The sequence below is a fragment of the Phascolarctos cinereus genome, unplaced genomic scaffold (genome assembly GCF_003287225.1).
Source record: "Phascolarctos cinereus isolate Bilbo 61053 unplaced genomic scaffold, phaCin_HiC Scaffold_4;HRSCAF=312, whole genome shotgun sequence".
Lineage (NCBI taxonomy): Eukaryota > Metazoa > Chordata > Mammalia > Diprotodontia > Phascolarctidae > Phascolarctos > Phascolarctos cinereus.
The window spans coordinates 271771631-271788562 of NW_027555847.1; the positions used below are offsets into that span (position 1 = coordinate 271771631).

General features: G+C 38.1%; 1 protein-coding gene across 7 annotated transcripts in view; it reads left to right on the forward strand.

The window, feature by feature from the left end:
* The first annotated feature begins 1805 nt into the window (after window positions 1–1805).
* PAM (peptidylglycine alpha-amidating monooxygenase) overlaps window positions 1806–16932 on the forward strand; it is a 383297-nt gene continuing 368170 nt past the window's right edge. For 5 of the 7 annotated variants that reach the window (XM_020973957.2, XM_078153065.1, XM_020973956.2 and 2 more), the window contains exon 1: window positions 1807–2069. The gene's annotated coding sequence lies outside the window, so the exon portion shown is untranslated. Of the gene's footprint in view, window positions 2070–16932 lie in introns of all 7 variants that reach the window. The other 2 variants (XM_078153066.1, XM_078153067.1) reach the window with 2 other exon arrangements.

Here is a 16932-nt window from a genome sequence, read left to right on the forward strand (position 1 = left end):
TGCTTCATTTTCTGATGAAGTTCAATTATCAGCTTCCTAGTAGAATGTAACAGTAATTGCAAGTTGTTACTAAATTGTTTTAAATCTTTTTATCATTGACTTGCTGTGTCTTTTATGTCTCCATTTGTGTAAAAGAATAAATTACCTGTCCTATACCATATTCATATTCATCGGATTGCCTTTGGAGAGAATCCCATAACCTTTTATAATGGGCCCTATAGCACCTGGGTAAGTGTTGAAGGAGGGCGAGTAGAGGAAGCAGAGTTCTCTTTTGCTGGAGGCTAGCCTTAGCAAGACTGAACCCACATCTGAGTTCAAAACAGAATTGTGTACAGTACCCCAGGCTCCTGCAGGCTTAGCTGCAGTTCCTCAATGTTGCACTTGCATCTTGTCAGAGCTTCTTATAACCAGCGAAGTACTTGGAATCTTCATATTGAATCGGAATTTAAGGCTATCTAAATTGATCTGCATTTATCCCTATCCTTCTCACTATGTACTGGGATATCCAGTCCATGTGTCAGGAGCTGTGCTAAACACTAGAGATTACAAAGAACAGCAAAAAACAGTTCCTGTCTTTGAGGAATTCACATTCTAATGACAGACTGCTGGGAAAGGAGATCCCCAAGTGAGGAAATGAGAAATAGAAGGAGAAAAGGGAAATGGGGGGGGGGAATAGATAGGTGAGTAATAAGCACTAAAATTGTCACTTGTAATAGCAAACAATGGTAAAACATTTTCCTGTCCACCTCTAAGACAGGTATCTAATTGTTTCTAATGGTCCTAAAACGACTATATCAAGCTTCTGCCTTGTGTAATGTGTCAAATACCTTGCCTTTAACCCATAACATTCTTTGCTTCCCTTGCCTTGCTCTTGTCTGGGTTTTTTCGTGTTCAGTCGGTGAACAAAAATTGCATGTTATCTAGGCTTAAATCTAAAACCTAAAACCCTTTAGCGTTGTAGCACGGTTAAATGTGAAGTGCGTAACTACATGCACCCCCTTGAAACTATGCATTTCATTAGAGTCCCAAACAGTGCTCTGCACTGAGTAGGTGGCTTAACAAATATTTGTTTAGTCAAATTGAATTGACCTGGGAAGCAGAACTGGAAAACGGCATTTTCACAGAATGGTTTAGGAGAGAAGTGATCGTTCATTTTCCTCAGATTTCCTTCTACGTTTGAGCTTCTCAGATCTCTGTCACCTACTTGCTGTCTTTTATTACCCCCACCACCCAACTCAGAGGGAAATGTTTGCGTGTGTTTTCCTTAAACCTCATGGTCAGCACAAACTGATGGGGCTGGGGGGAGGGACAGGCATTTTCCTGGGCACTTCCTAAGCGCAACCTGGACTGTCACCTTACAGGTTTGTTTCTCAGGCCAAAGAGGCAGGGGGGTGCGGGGAGGAGGACTCCCCGGCTTTGCCCCGCCCTACATGGGGGTCTAGAGTTTCACAGCCGGACTCTCTGCCCTCTTGGCTCCTCTAGCCTGCTTTCCTTATCGCGCCCCCCCCTCAAAGAAACCCCCAAGGAAGTAAGGGCAGGTTCGCTGGTGGGTGGAAGCCAGTGCTTTTAATCTCGCTCTGAACCCCCATTCCTCGCTCCAGCCAGTCCCGGGTCCCAGATCAACACGCTCTGAGAAGCGTCCGCGGGAAGAGCTGCCGGGGCGATTCTTTGGCCCTGGTAGCTACTAGTGCGGACGAGGGGAGGGGCGGCAGGAGAGGAGGAAGGGAGGGAAGGAGGGAGAAAGGAAGGGAGGGAAGGAGGAAAGAGGAGTGGGCGGGGGGGGTAGGGGCACCGGCCCCTCTGCGCCCAGAGTCCGGGAAGCCGCCTCCGGGGTGGGACCAGAAGCGTCCGAGAAGGTCCAGAGAAGGCGGAGAGCCGGACCCGGGAGGAAGGCGGGTAAGCCGGCAGCCCGAGCAGCAGCAGCGGCAGCCCCGGGGCTCTGCCTGTCCCCGCCCAGGGGAGCCTCCAACTAACTCCGCCCGCCGTCGCAGCCGCCGCTGCCGCCGCCGCCGCCAGGAGGGTCCAGTGTCCGTCCCGGGCTGGCGCCCCGCCGGGGCCGGGCCGTCCAGGTTGGTGCGGCGTGGGGGCGGCGTGGGGGGCCAGGGTCTGTGCGGAGTTAGTCCGGGTGGGCGGGGGTGTGTGCCCGCTGAGGCTGGGAAGTTGGGGAGATGTCAGGGCCCGGGACAGGGATCGCTTCTTCCTTCTGCTCCGGGCGCCGCAGGCACGATTGTTGATTTCCTCTGTCTCCCCCCCCCCCGGCCCAACCCCCCACTCCGCGTAGCCCGCCACCGCGCACTGCAGATGGACCCCGGGACCCCGCCCCGAGGATCTGCCACTGCTGAGAAAGCTTCTCCCCAGGGTTTTGGGGGCTGTCCCGGAGCCGAGAGGGAGGAGTGATTGTCCAACCCCGACCCCAGGCCGGTCCTGGGCCAACCTAGCCCCTCCGCCTTGGGTGCAGGTTGAATGCGTCCTCTTGCTTTTTCCTCACCTATACTTCCCGCCCCCAAACCCAAGCCCTTCATGCTCATCTCAGAATTGATTTGAGGTCCCTTCCTCATCTCTCCACTGTCTGGGACTAGCACGTTGTCACTCTCACCTCACATGGCACTCTTTCTAGCTGTCCAACCTTTTGGACTGCCTTATTTTTTCTCCTTCGTGCCCCACACTTGGGAACGGTCTGTAATTAGTTGGAAGCTTAATCAAGAGGCTAACCTTCCTCTCACCACTGTCTACCCCGACCCTTAGTCAAATCTGGGAAAAGTTTAGAGTCTTTGTTGCTTCATTGAGAACTGGCTACAACATAGGAGCAAGCGGGAGTGGTGGGGTCCCGAGTTTTCGAAAGACATGTGCTTCTCTGGGTAGTGCATTTTTTACCTGACTCAGCTGAGGCTATGAGTGTCTGTTTAGGGTACTTGGGGCGGGGAGGGGGTGGAGGAGGAATGAATGATTAGGTGATTAAGGATTGTGTTTAAAAACGTCTTGGTGAAATTTTTTTCTTTTTTTGTTATGTTTCTTAAAGATTTTTTTTTTCCAAAAAAAATTGAGCAGTGGACAAGTTGGAGTTAAAGCAATGTTACTTTCTCTTATAAAAAACAGTAACATATTTAGTAAGTTAAAATAAGTACAACCTGTGAAGTTCGAAAACTTCTTTGTAAATTTCTCATTTCCTCACTTGGGGATCTCCTTTCCCAGCAGTCTGTCATTTACAGCATTCCTAAGAAACTAACTGCCCTCCGTAACTCTTTCACCTATTTGTCACATTTTCCTGGAACCAATTTTTAAAGGACATTTTGCAGGGAATGTCTACTGTATATATGAGAAGATTTTTGGATATAGAAACTGCTCTTGCTTACGATATTCTCCAACTTTCGGCACCTTTTTCTATCAGAGATAAAATTTTAAATACTTGATTTGCCGAAAAGTTTAATACTAGCAATGAAAGTAATTAGCAGCGGTTGCAAACAAGTTCAAACACATAGCTCAGGTAAACTGCAATCAGCATGCTTCCTGAGCATTCAATGTATAACTTGTCTCCATGTATCATGGAATATTTAAAATATAGCTTTGGAATCCCCAGTCTTGTTCATTTGCACTAGAAGCAAGAGTCAGAGAGGTCTAAATGAATTAACACTACACTTGACATTAGATGATTGGAGCTGGTACTTTTTCCATGCCTTTTCAGGAATATATAATTCTTTTCCATAGTATTTTATGCACAAATCAAATATATATTCTAATGATCCCATGTTAATTACAGTTTGATTTCTAACCATGAATTGTCAAGGGTCTTTTAAGATCATTCATTAAATGGATTGATGCAAATACCAAGTTTTAGTATTTTTTCCATAACAATTTTTCAGATACTCTTTCAGTGGGGCTTACCTTGGAAAAACGGAAGATGTAACATTAAAGCCAAAGGAAAACTACACACACACAAATTAACATATGATTGACTCTGTAATGAAGTTTAAGAAGCCATTAAAATTTAGGCCCAAAACTTAATTAGTAAAACACAAAATTCCACATTACTCTCTGGCTTTCATGGTATTCAGTATTTCTTCTTTGAAAACAGAAAAAAAGATATAATGTGAGAAAAAACTACGCAGAAGAATGTAGAATCAACAAATCTAAAACTAAAACCTTGACATAAAAATGGAACTTCAGTATTTAGCAGTCTTCTGGATACCAAAAAATTGTGATTTTTAGGAGACAGTAGGTTTCCTTGTGAGTCTTTTTAAATATAGTCTCAATCTGATTAAAGTGAGGACAAAAGTTGGTATAAATCTCTTGAGAACAATGCCAATGAAAACACCATGGTAAAGGAGAAATACTTGAACAAGCCATTTAAACATCTCTAGACCTTAGTTTCTTCATTTGTTAAATTAAGGGGGTGGGGAAGTTTAGTTGATGTCTTACATTTTCTGAGCGTTCTGGCAATTTGAAGTATCTGATAACTATCTCTCGATACTGTTCACTATGAGCTAGGCATGATACCAAGCTCTGAGTATATAAAGAAAAAGCAAAAATGCTCCCTACCCTCAAGGGGTTTATATTCTTAAGTGGGAGACAAGTATAGAAAAAGGTACATGCAAGATTTATACAGAGTAGAAGGAAAATACCCATAGTGGGTTAGGCATTAAGAGTTGGAGGATGGGAGAGAAGAAAAGACTTCCTGCAAAAGCTGGCTTTTCAGCTGAGTCCTAAAAGGAAATCAAGTTTTCTAAGAGGCTAAGGGGAAGTTAGAGAGCAATGATCCTGTATAAATGCATAGGGATTGTAATGGGCACAACAAGTCAACAGATGTGGCAAGGGAGATGGAAGGGAGTAATGTTTTCTTAGGACATTGTCTTTTAAGGCCTGGTTAGGAAGTAACGTCCTTTAGTGATATTAATTTTATTTTTACCCTTCTAACATCCCTCTTCATGCTTAGGAGTAAGAAGCTAGGGCCTTCTGAGTGTGATTAGAATTTTTTCAGCCATATGCACCATACTGGACCAAAGTAGACTTCAGAGTAAATTTATCATTGCAGGTAAGTGGGCTAAAGAGTGGCCTGAGGGACTTAATGTTGACATAATATTAATTTTTTTTTTGCTCCTTGAATTTGTTTCCTATTTAGGATATTAGTATCAAAATATTTGCTATTTCCTTTCCTTTTGGAACTTTGCAAGGAGTATTGGAATATTGAGCCTGAAAATTTCTTTCATAGTATAAAGAATTAAGAACTTTCTGAGTTTTCAATCTTTGAGGCTTTTAGTGAAGAGAATTCGAGTAGTTTGAAAGAATTCCTCAGGTGAAAGTTACTAGAGTCAGCCCTTAAATCTTTTAATTTTTTCTTTTTTATTACTATGAACTTGACAAGTATAAAAATATTTTCATTTAAAAAACAAAAACACAAATTGCATATGAAACTAGAAAATATACATATGTGTAGCTAGAAATACATTTTGTACAGCTTTTTTAAAAAAGCATATTTTAAATTTAACAAGTTAATTCTGAAATTGCCTAGCTTGTTTGTGTTCCTCTATGAGATTCCCTCAACTCTTTTCTGTGTGTTTTTAATTGTTTCAGCAATATTCTTTTATTTATTTATTTTTGGCATCATAATTATTGCTCCCTTTCCTCATAATTCTCTCCTCCACAGGGAAATTAAAAAAAAGAAAGACCTACCTTTGAAACAAATGTGCATAGTTAAACAAACAAATCTAGACATGGCTGAAAATGCATGTTTGAAAATGTTTCATTCTGAATGTCTAGTCCATCACCTTTCTGTCAAGAGGTAGGAAATGGTCAGAGACTAGTGGAACCTACAACTTTGTGAGTTCAAAAGGACCAGAGAGTTCCTAGGCATCTCAACATCACAGAGTTCAGTTTTGCATCCAGCATAGTATATATATCTCAAGGAGAAAAGGGGGTGGAGGCTCCCTCTTGGAATTCTGGAGTTAGAGTTTCATAGCCAATTCATCATGATGTGAAGCTGAGGTGAAGGCTTATCCAGCAGTCATGTCAGATAAGGATATGAACTTGGGGGGATCAGTGCTATATTACAACTTGTAGGGTGTGACTCAGGTGTTGAAGGATGGGGGCAAATTTCGCATGTTTGTTCTTGCTACATCATGAAATAAATGTACCTTTGTAAAAGCTAATCTAATATTACTTGGTTAAATGGTGCTAGTCAGTGGCTCCCTCATAAATGGGAGGAACACCATCTGGCAATGGCGTGAGTTAATGGCAGAGAAAAGAGATTCCCCCAATCCCCTCAGTGGACTTGTAGAAGCCTGGGAGGGAGATGCAGCAGGTTTGGTTCTGGGACAAAGAGCCGGAGGGCACACATGGTGCAATATACATCCTTCTCCTGATTCTGCCTACTTCACTCTGAATCAGTTTCATGAAAACTTTCCCACGTTTCCCAGAATTCATCCCTTCCATCATTTTTTATGAGGTAATAATTTTCTATGTCATTTACATACTGTAATTTGTTCAACTATTGCCTAATTCAAGGGCACACTTTGAAAAAAAAATTCTTTGCCACAACAAAAGAGCTGCTATGAATATTTTTGAACACGTGGGTCATTTCCCTCTTTATTTGATCTGTTTGGGATATAGGTTTAATGGAGCTAATGACTTTTGGGTACAGTTTCAATTTGCTTTTCAGGTGGTTGGATCAATTCATAGCTCCTCCAATCAATTGTCATTTTCCCTTTTTTGTCACTTTTGACAAGCTGATGGGTGTGATGTGGAACCTCAGAGTTGTTTTAATTTTCATTTCTCTTGTTATTGATAGCCTGCATTTCTGCTTTTGAGAACTACCTATACTAAATCCTTTAGGGACTGGCCTTTATTCCTACATATTTCTACCAGTTTCCTATATATCTTTGATATCAGACCTTTATCAGAGAAATTTGATGCAAAGATTTTTTTTCCTCCACTGCTTCCCTTCTAAGTGTTGATTTTGTTTGTGCAGAAATATTTCAATTGTATGTATTCAAAATTGTCCATTTTGTTCCCTTGATCCTATTATGGGTGGGACCTCTTCCCCCATCAATGGTTGTGAAAGGTATCTTCCTTGCTACTCTAGTTTGTTCAATATGTGACCTTTTTGGGGGCAGCTAGGTGGCACAATGGATAGAGCCCTGGCCCTGGATTCAGGAGGACCTAAGTTCAAATCCTGTCTCAGACACATAATATTTAACAGCTGTGTGACCCTGGGCAAGTCACTTAACCCCATTGCCTAGCCAAAAACAAAACCAAAAAAAGTGACCTTTTTCTATCTCTAGATTATGTATGCATTTAGGGCTTATTGTGGTATATAGTATGAGCTATTGGTCTAAACCTAGTTTCTGCCTCTCCTAGTTTTCCCAGCTGTTTTTGTCAACTCACCATTACTTACATGAGCAGTTGGAGTCTTTGGGTGTATTAAACATTATGCTACTATATTTTATTGCTTCTGGGGCTTATGCATTTAGTCTGTTCCATTGATCAACTTTTTAACCATCTCCAAATGGTTCAGATGATTACTGCTTTGCAGTATAGCCTGAAATTTGATACTGCTAGACTCCCTTCCCATTTTCTTTTTACCCTTTCCTTTCAATTATTGACACTTTCTTGTTCCAGGTGAATTTTGACATTTTTTTCCCTAGTTCTAAAAATAATCCTTTGGTAGTTTTATTAGTGTGCCACTGAGTCCTTAAGTTAATTTAGGTATATTGTCATTTTTATTGTACAAGATTTACCTTTTTGGCATATCTAATCTAGCTCTATTACCTGAATTTTGCACATACAGCAGACATGAAGAAATTTAATTCATACGACTATTTGATTGAAAAACTAGGACTAGAAATAAGATTTGATTACAATTCTATATACTTTTCTTTACAAAATTCAACCTTTCATCAATCATAGCAGATTTTTAACAGCTATATTTCTTCCTCTTCCCCCTTAGGAGACTTCTGGGCTGTAACTGTCTTGTCCAAGAGTTGACCACACACAGAAATGTGAGAAAAGATTATCAGTGTAGGGAAAGGAGCACTGGACTTTGAGTCAGGATAATTAGATTAAAATCTTGACTGTGTGTCAAGCAACTGTGTGTGACCTTAGGCAGATAACCTCTCAGAATGTCAGTTTTCTCAAGTGTTAAAAAATTCTTGTACTGCAAATCTCACAGGGTTATTCTGGAAATCAAATGGGAAAATTGCATATACATATATGTTACTTATTATTATTTTCATGTCTGCTTTTTTCAGTATTTTAATAGAAGTTTTTATAGGATAATAAAATGTTAGAGCTGAAAGGGACCATAGAGATCAACTTGGCCAGTGGTTCTCAAACTTTTTAGTCCCAGAATACCTTTACTTTTAAAAAAATTATTGAGGACTTCAAAGAGCTTTGCATATGTGAGTTATAGCTATTGGTATTTGCCATGTTAGAAATTAAAACTGGAAACATTTAAAAATATTTATTAATTCATTTAGAATAACATAATAAATCCAGTACATGTTAACAGAATAACATTTTTATGAAAATTAACTATATTTTCCAAAACAAAAATAGCGAGAAGAGTGACATATTTTGGGAAATCTCTTTAATGTCTAGCTGAATAGAAGGTAGTTGAATTCTAATATCTGTTTCTGCCTTTAGTCTGTTGTTATATGTTTTTCTGGTTGAAGTATATGAAGAAAATCCAGCTTCACGCAGATTTGTAGTTGGAAAAGGGAGAAATATTTTAATAGGCAAATAACACACTAGCATTCTTGTGAAAACAGTTTGACATCCCTCTGAAAGAGGGTCCCTGGTCCACATTTGAGAATCAGTGATTTAGTGCAGCAATCCTTGCCTCCATCTTCTCGCCATTCCCCATTTTATGGAAAAGAAAACTGAGTCTGGAGAGGTTAAATGATTTTCCCAAAGTTACATAATGACTGACAGAGTTAGGACTTACACCTGTGGGTTAATAAAATTCACCTAGGTTCTCTTTAGTTGTCTGTACTGCAAGGCAGGGATTGTGGAGGTCTGTGGGTACAAACATTTTGAAAGACTTTGGGCACATACACAAAAATTTAAATGAAAGTGCCAACAAAACAAATATCTCCCATCATTACGAAATGCCTCTCCTTACTCTTGTGGAAATAAATGAACCTGACATATCAGGTACAAGGCATGTCAAACTAACTAGGAAGCTGTATTGTGAATTTGATCCTTTCGTCAGTTAGATGCCCACAACGCAAGACTATGTTTGGGGGGGCATTTGACCATGCCAGTAGGAACTATAATTTAGGAGTAGTAATTCAAAGAGGATTAAAGTACAGTGATTTGGGGTGGAGAGAGGAGGTGGAATGTCAAGACAGAATAACGTAATGTGAATCTGTGTGCCAGGTATTGTGGATACAAAGACAAAAATTTATTTCTCTTCAATCTCAATTAAATAATTAACATCAGTTATCTTTTACAAAGGAAATGCTTACTGAAAAGAAAGAGCTGAAATACAGCCAAAAAAAATCCCCCTTGAACCAGGGGACACTCTCCACACCCACAATGTCCCTGGGGAGATTGAGCCCAAACTTAAAGTGGGAACGACCAATCATTTATCCTCTACATTAACTTTTGGGCACAGCATAGCAGAAGGATGAGTCAATCCCTTGCTTATAGGACATGATGTTCCAAATACTGAGGTGTTTCATTGCTGTGCTGGGTCAAATAGGTCACTCATCAGGGCTGACTCCTCATTGGACTAGGTGGCTAAACCACTAGTTCTATTTGCTGAAGGGGATGTTTGATGGCTCTTCTGACCTTTATTATTTTTTTTTTGTGGAAAATGTTTGGTTGTAATGTGAGGACAAAGAAAATTGTCTTAAAATACTTTTCAGAGCTCACAAGGTCATAATCTGGTTTGTTCCATCTTTGATATACTGAGACCAAGATAAAAATGAAGCCAGAGACAAAAAGGTAGGTGTGCCATGTGTTGATGGCCTCATGATAGCCAGGTGAGATAAAAGAACCAAAGCCCTTCTCTTACCTGGAAGATCATAGGAGTTTTTACTTTACTTTCCACCTAAGAAGAGGAGGAGTTTTTGTCCAAGCTTTTTGTATTTGTGGTTTAATTTTGGTTCAGTAGCCAATTAAAAGGCTTTCTGTTACTATTCAGTAGACTGAGAGGAAACACATACACGTGCATGATCTGAAGCAGGGAGGGGAAGAGGCCCTCCATCACATCACTCTTTTTTGGAAGCAGGCTTATGAAGCCGCCGCATGAGTCATGGTAAACAGAATATATTTCATGTGCTCTAAGGACAAGGCCTTCATTGTCCAATTCCCACCGTTATAGATGTATAGATGAGATGACGTTTTAATGCTGAATTCTCAACCTGCTTGTCTTTTTATTATCTATTTCTCCCTCCCTTCTGCCTCTTCCTGCCTCCTCTCTATCCCTTAACTCCTTTCTTTTTCTTTCCGTATTTCTTTGGAGTAAACACAAAGTAAAGTGACCCTCTTACTTTTTTTAATATTACAAAAGAAATTATAAATATTTATAGAGCTTCAGATTATTTCTAAGTATATTCCAGGTAAAGAGATGGTAGAATGTGTTTACTTATAACCATGCTGTGGTATAGTAGAATGATCAGTGGCTTTGGAATTAGGATCCTTTGGTTTAATTCTAAACTCTAAATTTAAGCAAGTTTCTTAACCTTCCTATGTCTAAGATTGTTCATCTGTAAAACGGAAATTACATTTGGAAGGGACCATAGACATAATTTAGGCCACCCTTACTTGGCTAAGGCCACACAGGACACAAGTAGCTGAGCTGGACTTTGAACCCAGGGCCTCTGACTTCAAATCCATCTTCCACTGCAACAATGTACAACCTATCTCATAGATTTGTTGTCAAGATCCAATAAGATAATAAGTAAATGTAGAATGCCTTATGAATTATAATGTACATTATAAATATTACCTATCCTTATAAGCATTGTAATTCTGTAATTGATTCTATGAAATCTACTATGATTTGGAGTTAAGTTCCCAAATAGTCCTTAAATATGGAGGTTAATGGCAGCATGAGTGTCACATGCTAATAGAATTAAAGGGATCCAAAAAGCAAATCATATATATCCCCATATATATCCCTATTGGCAGAATGTAGTGCAAATGTAGCATCTGAAGGACCATACACATGAAGTATGACTACGAGCCCTGGATTTGCCACAGATGCCCTATTAAGCTTCTAAAACTATTTCCTCAGCTATCTACACATAATTCTTAACCTTAAAAGACAAGGGAAGAAAACAAACGTTGACATTCTGGAATACAGACAGTTTATCAGCATTGCATCAGTGATTGCTGTAACACAGCTGTGCTGGGTTGGACTTATACAAAGGATGGACATATCCAAGAATATCCACATAGCTATTGTATGGTGAGTCTAAGAGGGTGACTGTCCATGAAGAGAGGGGAAAGAAACAAACAGAAGAAATATGTTAAGATATAAAATTCAATTTCATATTTTAATTACATTTTAATTTAATTTAATTTAGTGGAATTAATGCTGAGAAATAGCAGAAGTAGATAGATCTGCTATGGTGAGTAGATGTGGGGTGGCTCGTTTTGAGAAAAGATATTCAACATGGATCGCCTTAAGGATACAAGGAAGCAAAGGACAATGGTCTTACAGCAGCAGCAGCAGTAGCAAAAGCAAAGGGCAGTTTTCACATGCATGAAGTATGGCATTAACTGCTGGTTTTGTTGCCACCATAAAGCAACACTACAAACATATGTAAAATACATTAAAATAAGTAGTGAGGTCATTGTGAAAAGATAAAACTACTATCAGATATTTTTCAAGTTTTTTTTTTAAGCCCACTAAATAAATTTTAGATATTGGGTTTGCCTATTTTAGAATGAATTAGCCTAAAATTATTTATTATTTAATTTTTGTCCAGGAATATATATTCATTGGTATAGGAAACTCCCATCTCCTTTTGTTCTGCAATTTAGAGTCTTTAAGAGTTTCATGGGGGCATTGTAAGGTTGAATAACTACATAGGTATCAAAAAGTCAGAATATCTGGGATTCCAGTATTCCTGATTCTGAAAACGACTCTCAATCCACCATGCCATGCTTCTCTTTGCCTTTTTTTTAGATTAGGTGGTAGAGCTCTGTGCTGTACAACCCAATCTAAAAAAGATGCAGATCCAGGGCCACAGAAAACTTTTTCTACCTCCCTAATCCAAATTGGAATTTAAAGGACATTTCCTTCCTCTCTCCACCCTGCCCCCTATCTGAGTTCCCTATTTCAAACTACAGTGATTTGAGGCTCAGATTTGGGCAGACATATTACCTAGTCATCAATTTCCCACTCATCAGAACCATTTTCTTCAGTGTTTTATGCTCATTCTTTCATTCCTCAAATTGTTGATCTAGCACCTTTGTCTACCACTGACATTATTCTACTGCTTTTATGTTTTTCAGTTACCTTTAAGTAGTGGAGAGGAAGAAATATGTGAAGAAAAATGTTATAAATAATAAATATACATAATAAAGTATGTTAAAATATTATGGAAGACGGCTTTTATTCCTATTTTTCTTTACTTTGTAGATTTGACTTGACCGTTTGAAAAGCACAGGTAATAAAATTAAATCCCTGAATTTTATATCTTACGACGTTAAAAAAAAAGCAAGGACTGCATATGAAGGTGAAGTTAGAGGGAGGGTGTATGTAAATGCTACAGAGTGGGAAAGGGAAATCTGATCTCCCTTGCTGTGTGGGATCTTAGGGTGAAAGTGTGTGTTTGTGGGGATAATGAAGGGGATAGGTACGTGGTGGAGTGGGAAGAAATGTACCAATCAGTAAGTCAACAAGCATTTTTTGAGTGCCATTTATGCATCAGGCTTCGAATCACTGAGGATACGAAGAAATGCAAAAAAAAACTTTGCTCTAAAAGCTCATATTCTAATGAGGAAAGACAGTATGCTAACAATTATATATGAATAAGATATATATATGTGTGTGTGTATACAAATATGATGAATTGGAGCTAATCAAAGGAAATGGCTACTTGTAGATTTGTGATTAGGACTGCTTGCTTCAAAGTCAGAGGAGTGAGGCAGGAATTTGGAGAAAGACATTTGAGAAAGGGGCAGAATTTCAAAAGTCAGGGAGTCCTAGAGGAATTAGGAGGGCGATCATGATATCTATCTATACCTATCTACATATAAATACATGTGTGTATGCACACATTCTAATATTCCCTTTTAAATTGTTTTTAAAATATAAATTAGGAAATCATTAACAAACATGAACATATCCATACACAAAGAAGGCCAGAAAATGGGGATTATACATGAAACCACAAATGTACTACACATATAGCTTGGATATGCCCTAAATTTCCTTCTAGCATTCTCTGTGGAGTTTTTAAGTGTTTCATTGATATTTTTTTTTCTTTTTTCTTTTTCCTTTTCTTGGTATCCCCATTATTATCCTCACTATCCCATTCAGTCTCTTTGCCTTCCTCATCCCTTCTTATCCCTCCATGCCTCCCAGGCTGGGCTTGACTCAGGTCTATCTCCTGGTAGTTTATGTTCAGTCTTGGAACAAAATAAGGCACCCTTAGGTCATTCAATATTTAATTTATCCATAGCAGAAGGATATTAAACAAAGATACTCATTAATTAGGATACCACATTGATTCAACTGAGAACAGCTTACCAGTCTTGGCCATGCTTTTGGTTGATGGTCAGAAGACTCAGAGAGGGAGCTGGAGCTCCTTGTGGTCTTTTACTTTAGGGAAACTAGCCTAGCCTACCTGACAGGGTCTCAGCAAATGTTGCTATAATCACAACCCCTCAACTCCCTACCCACAAATAAGAGCCTTCCCTTATATATATATATATATATATATAAAAGTGTAGTCAAACAAAACAAATTTGAGTTGCAAAGGTTCTATTTGGAAATGTCTATCTTCCTATGAAAATGTAATCTATCACCTCTCCATCGAGAGGTGAAAGTCATGCTTGTTTCATCATCAGTGTCCTCAAATCATAATTGGTTATTGCATTGATGAGAGTTCTCAGCCCTTTCAAAGTTGTTTTCACTTATAGTGCTGTGGAAATTGTGTATTGTTTATCTACTTCTGCTCATTTTTCTTTGCATGATTTCATACGTGATGATAAATTTCTCTGAATCTTTCTCTTTTATAATTTCTAATACCACAAAAATAATATTCTATTATACTGAGGTGGTTAAAGAGCCAGTTCTGGCATCAGGAAGTCATCTTCCTCAGTTTAAATCTGGTCTTAGATGCTTAATAGCTGTGTGATCCTGGGCAAGTCACTTAACCCTGTATGCCTCAGTTTCCTCATCTGCAAAATGAGCTGGAGAAGAAAATGGCAAACCACTCCAGTATCTCTGCCAAGAAAACCCCAGATGGGGTCACAAAGAGTCAGACAAAACTGAAACAACTGAACAACAACAAAAACAAAATTAATAGGCTATAGTTCTTTCTCTGCTGCTTTATTTTGTACTGAAAGATTTTTTGGGAAAAAAATGAACAGAGTAGCAACAGATCGAAGGTGAGAATTTATAGCAATTTTAAATCTTTTGGGGAAATATTTTTATAAAGGGGATTAACTCTTTAGTTAATGATGTTGACTTTTCCTATATAAAAAACAAATATATTCATAATTGTGGTCAGCCATAGTAAGATTATTTAGGAAAAAGGAGACTTGGGATAGGGAGTGTGTGATAATCTTGTAGAGAAAAGGAAATTAATGTTTACCAAATTCATGGCCACAGTTTTGGTCATTTTCAATTAAAAAGTTTTGATATGTAGATATCACAACATGTATATATGTATATACACACATATATATGTATGTCTGTATATACATATATTTTTAACCTAATTTAGTACATAAGAATCACATTATGAACTGGGAAATAACACATTGGCAAGGCTTCTAAGTAGATTTATAATAACTGTAAATCAGAGACAACTTAGGTAGCTGTGTAGAAGTTAACAAAGTTTTATTATGAATTCAAAAAGCAGAAATTGTTTGGTATTCTGATTCTAACAATAAATATAAGTATTAAAATGGGTGGACATTGGATTATAAATTTTTTCTTACTTTGATTATATGGTAGAATGTGCTCTTAATACAAAAGATATGAGCAGTTTACCTCTATATTTTAGGAACAGAATCTAGCAAAGTAGGAATCTTGGCTTTTCTTCTTCTTCTTTAGCTTGATTTCTCTTTTGACCATTATAACATTATATTTATTATCATAAAAGAGTAAGCAAAAATAATATTCATCTATGTTGATTGAAAATTGAAAATTGGGAGAAGGAAGTTTTCCTTAAATTTGTGTCTGTAGTCTATTATAAAATTTAGATAGATGAAAGAAAATGACAAGATCTGAAGAAGAGTTTCCTGAAAAATGGAGCTAATTATCCTAGTTTGGTGTTTGTAGTGGGTTGGAAGGTGAGGGAAAAATCTGAAAATATTGGAGGAAATTTGAAATAACCAGATAGGATACTATCTTCTTGGGAAGTATCAGACAAATAAAAAAAATATTAAGAAAACAAATCTTTGCCCTATTGTGCTTCCTGTTATTGGGCTACATGAGACATAAGGGATAGTATGTGCCATTTGTTCCGAAGGTCTATTGGGAGACTACCCATTTTACCATGTATATCTTATCCCAAAGGAAAAGGTAGCTAAGTTGCACATTGAATAGAGCACTGGGCATGGAGTCAGAAAGATCTAAATTCAAAGTTGTCCACAGATGCTAACTAGCTGCATGACCCTGGGCAAGTCACATAGTCTCTGTTTGCCTCAGTTTCCTCTTCTGTAAAATGGGAAAAATAACACTTACCTCTCAGTTGTGAGGATTAAACAAGATAGTAATTGTAAATTATTTAGCATAGTGTCTGGCACAAATTAAGTACTATATAAATGTTAGCTAGTATTAGCAAAAAGGGGAGCAAGGGTTAAACTGTCTTTGATGATCATCAAAGTTATCACTGGCATCTAATTTTCTATAATGGAAGATTAAAAAGGGAAGTTATTTTTGTTACATCAGAGATAAACATGGAGGTGTTCTGGTTTCTTTTTATTTTCTGAAATGTGCATGAAGATAGACAGGTCATCTATCAAATTGTTCCCTACATTTGAGGTATCTCTAGTAATTACTTTAGGAAAGCTATTAGCAGTCAGAAATACATCACCATGAATATGCCACTTAAAATTTTACCACATTTTTAAGTCTTTGAGTAGACAGACAGTAGGGCTAATTAGAGAGAAAGAATTGAAAAGAGAAAGAATACGTTATGGAAATTGAAAATTAGAATACCAAGAATTGTGATTTGGCTTTACAACACAAGAAGTGTTTTTACTAGGACGGATAAAATCCTTTTCATTTACTATCCCTTTTTAATATGTATCTCCTCCCATTTCCCTTGTTCTTGTATGGGTAATTGTATACATACAAATTCATGAATATTTTTGTACTTCTATTTTTCTCTTATTAGATTGAAAACATGTTGAAAGTAGGCATTAAGCTCTATGGCATCCAATAAAGAGTCTGATAGACAATAGATACTTCTTTGATTAACAAGAGAAAAAGAAGAAATCTGGTATTTTGTAAGGGCATTGTCTTACTAGAAATTTTACTAAGCTGATTATGATCAAAATAAGCATTTGAAAACCTTAGTATGAAGATTCTGACATGAATTAGGCACTACCCATTTCAACTGTTGGAAGAAAAAGAGCTGAAGAGTTACTGTCGGTAGGTTTATTTATTTATGAAGACTACTTTGTGACTTTTCATCCCAGAGAAAATTCCTTTCCTTTGATGATCTTAGCTCATTCTGGACTGTTAAAAGAGTCATGTGAAATGAATTGCCACCATTCTCATTCTCATGGGGTTCATGCAGACAATTG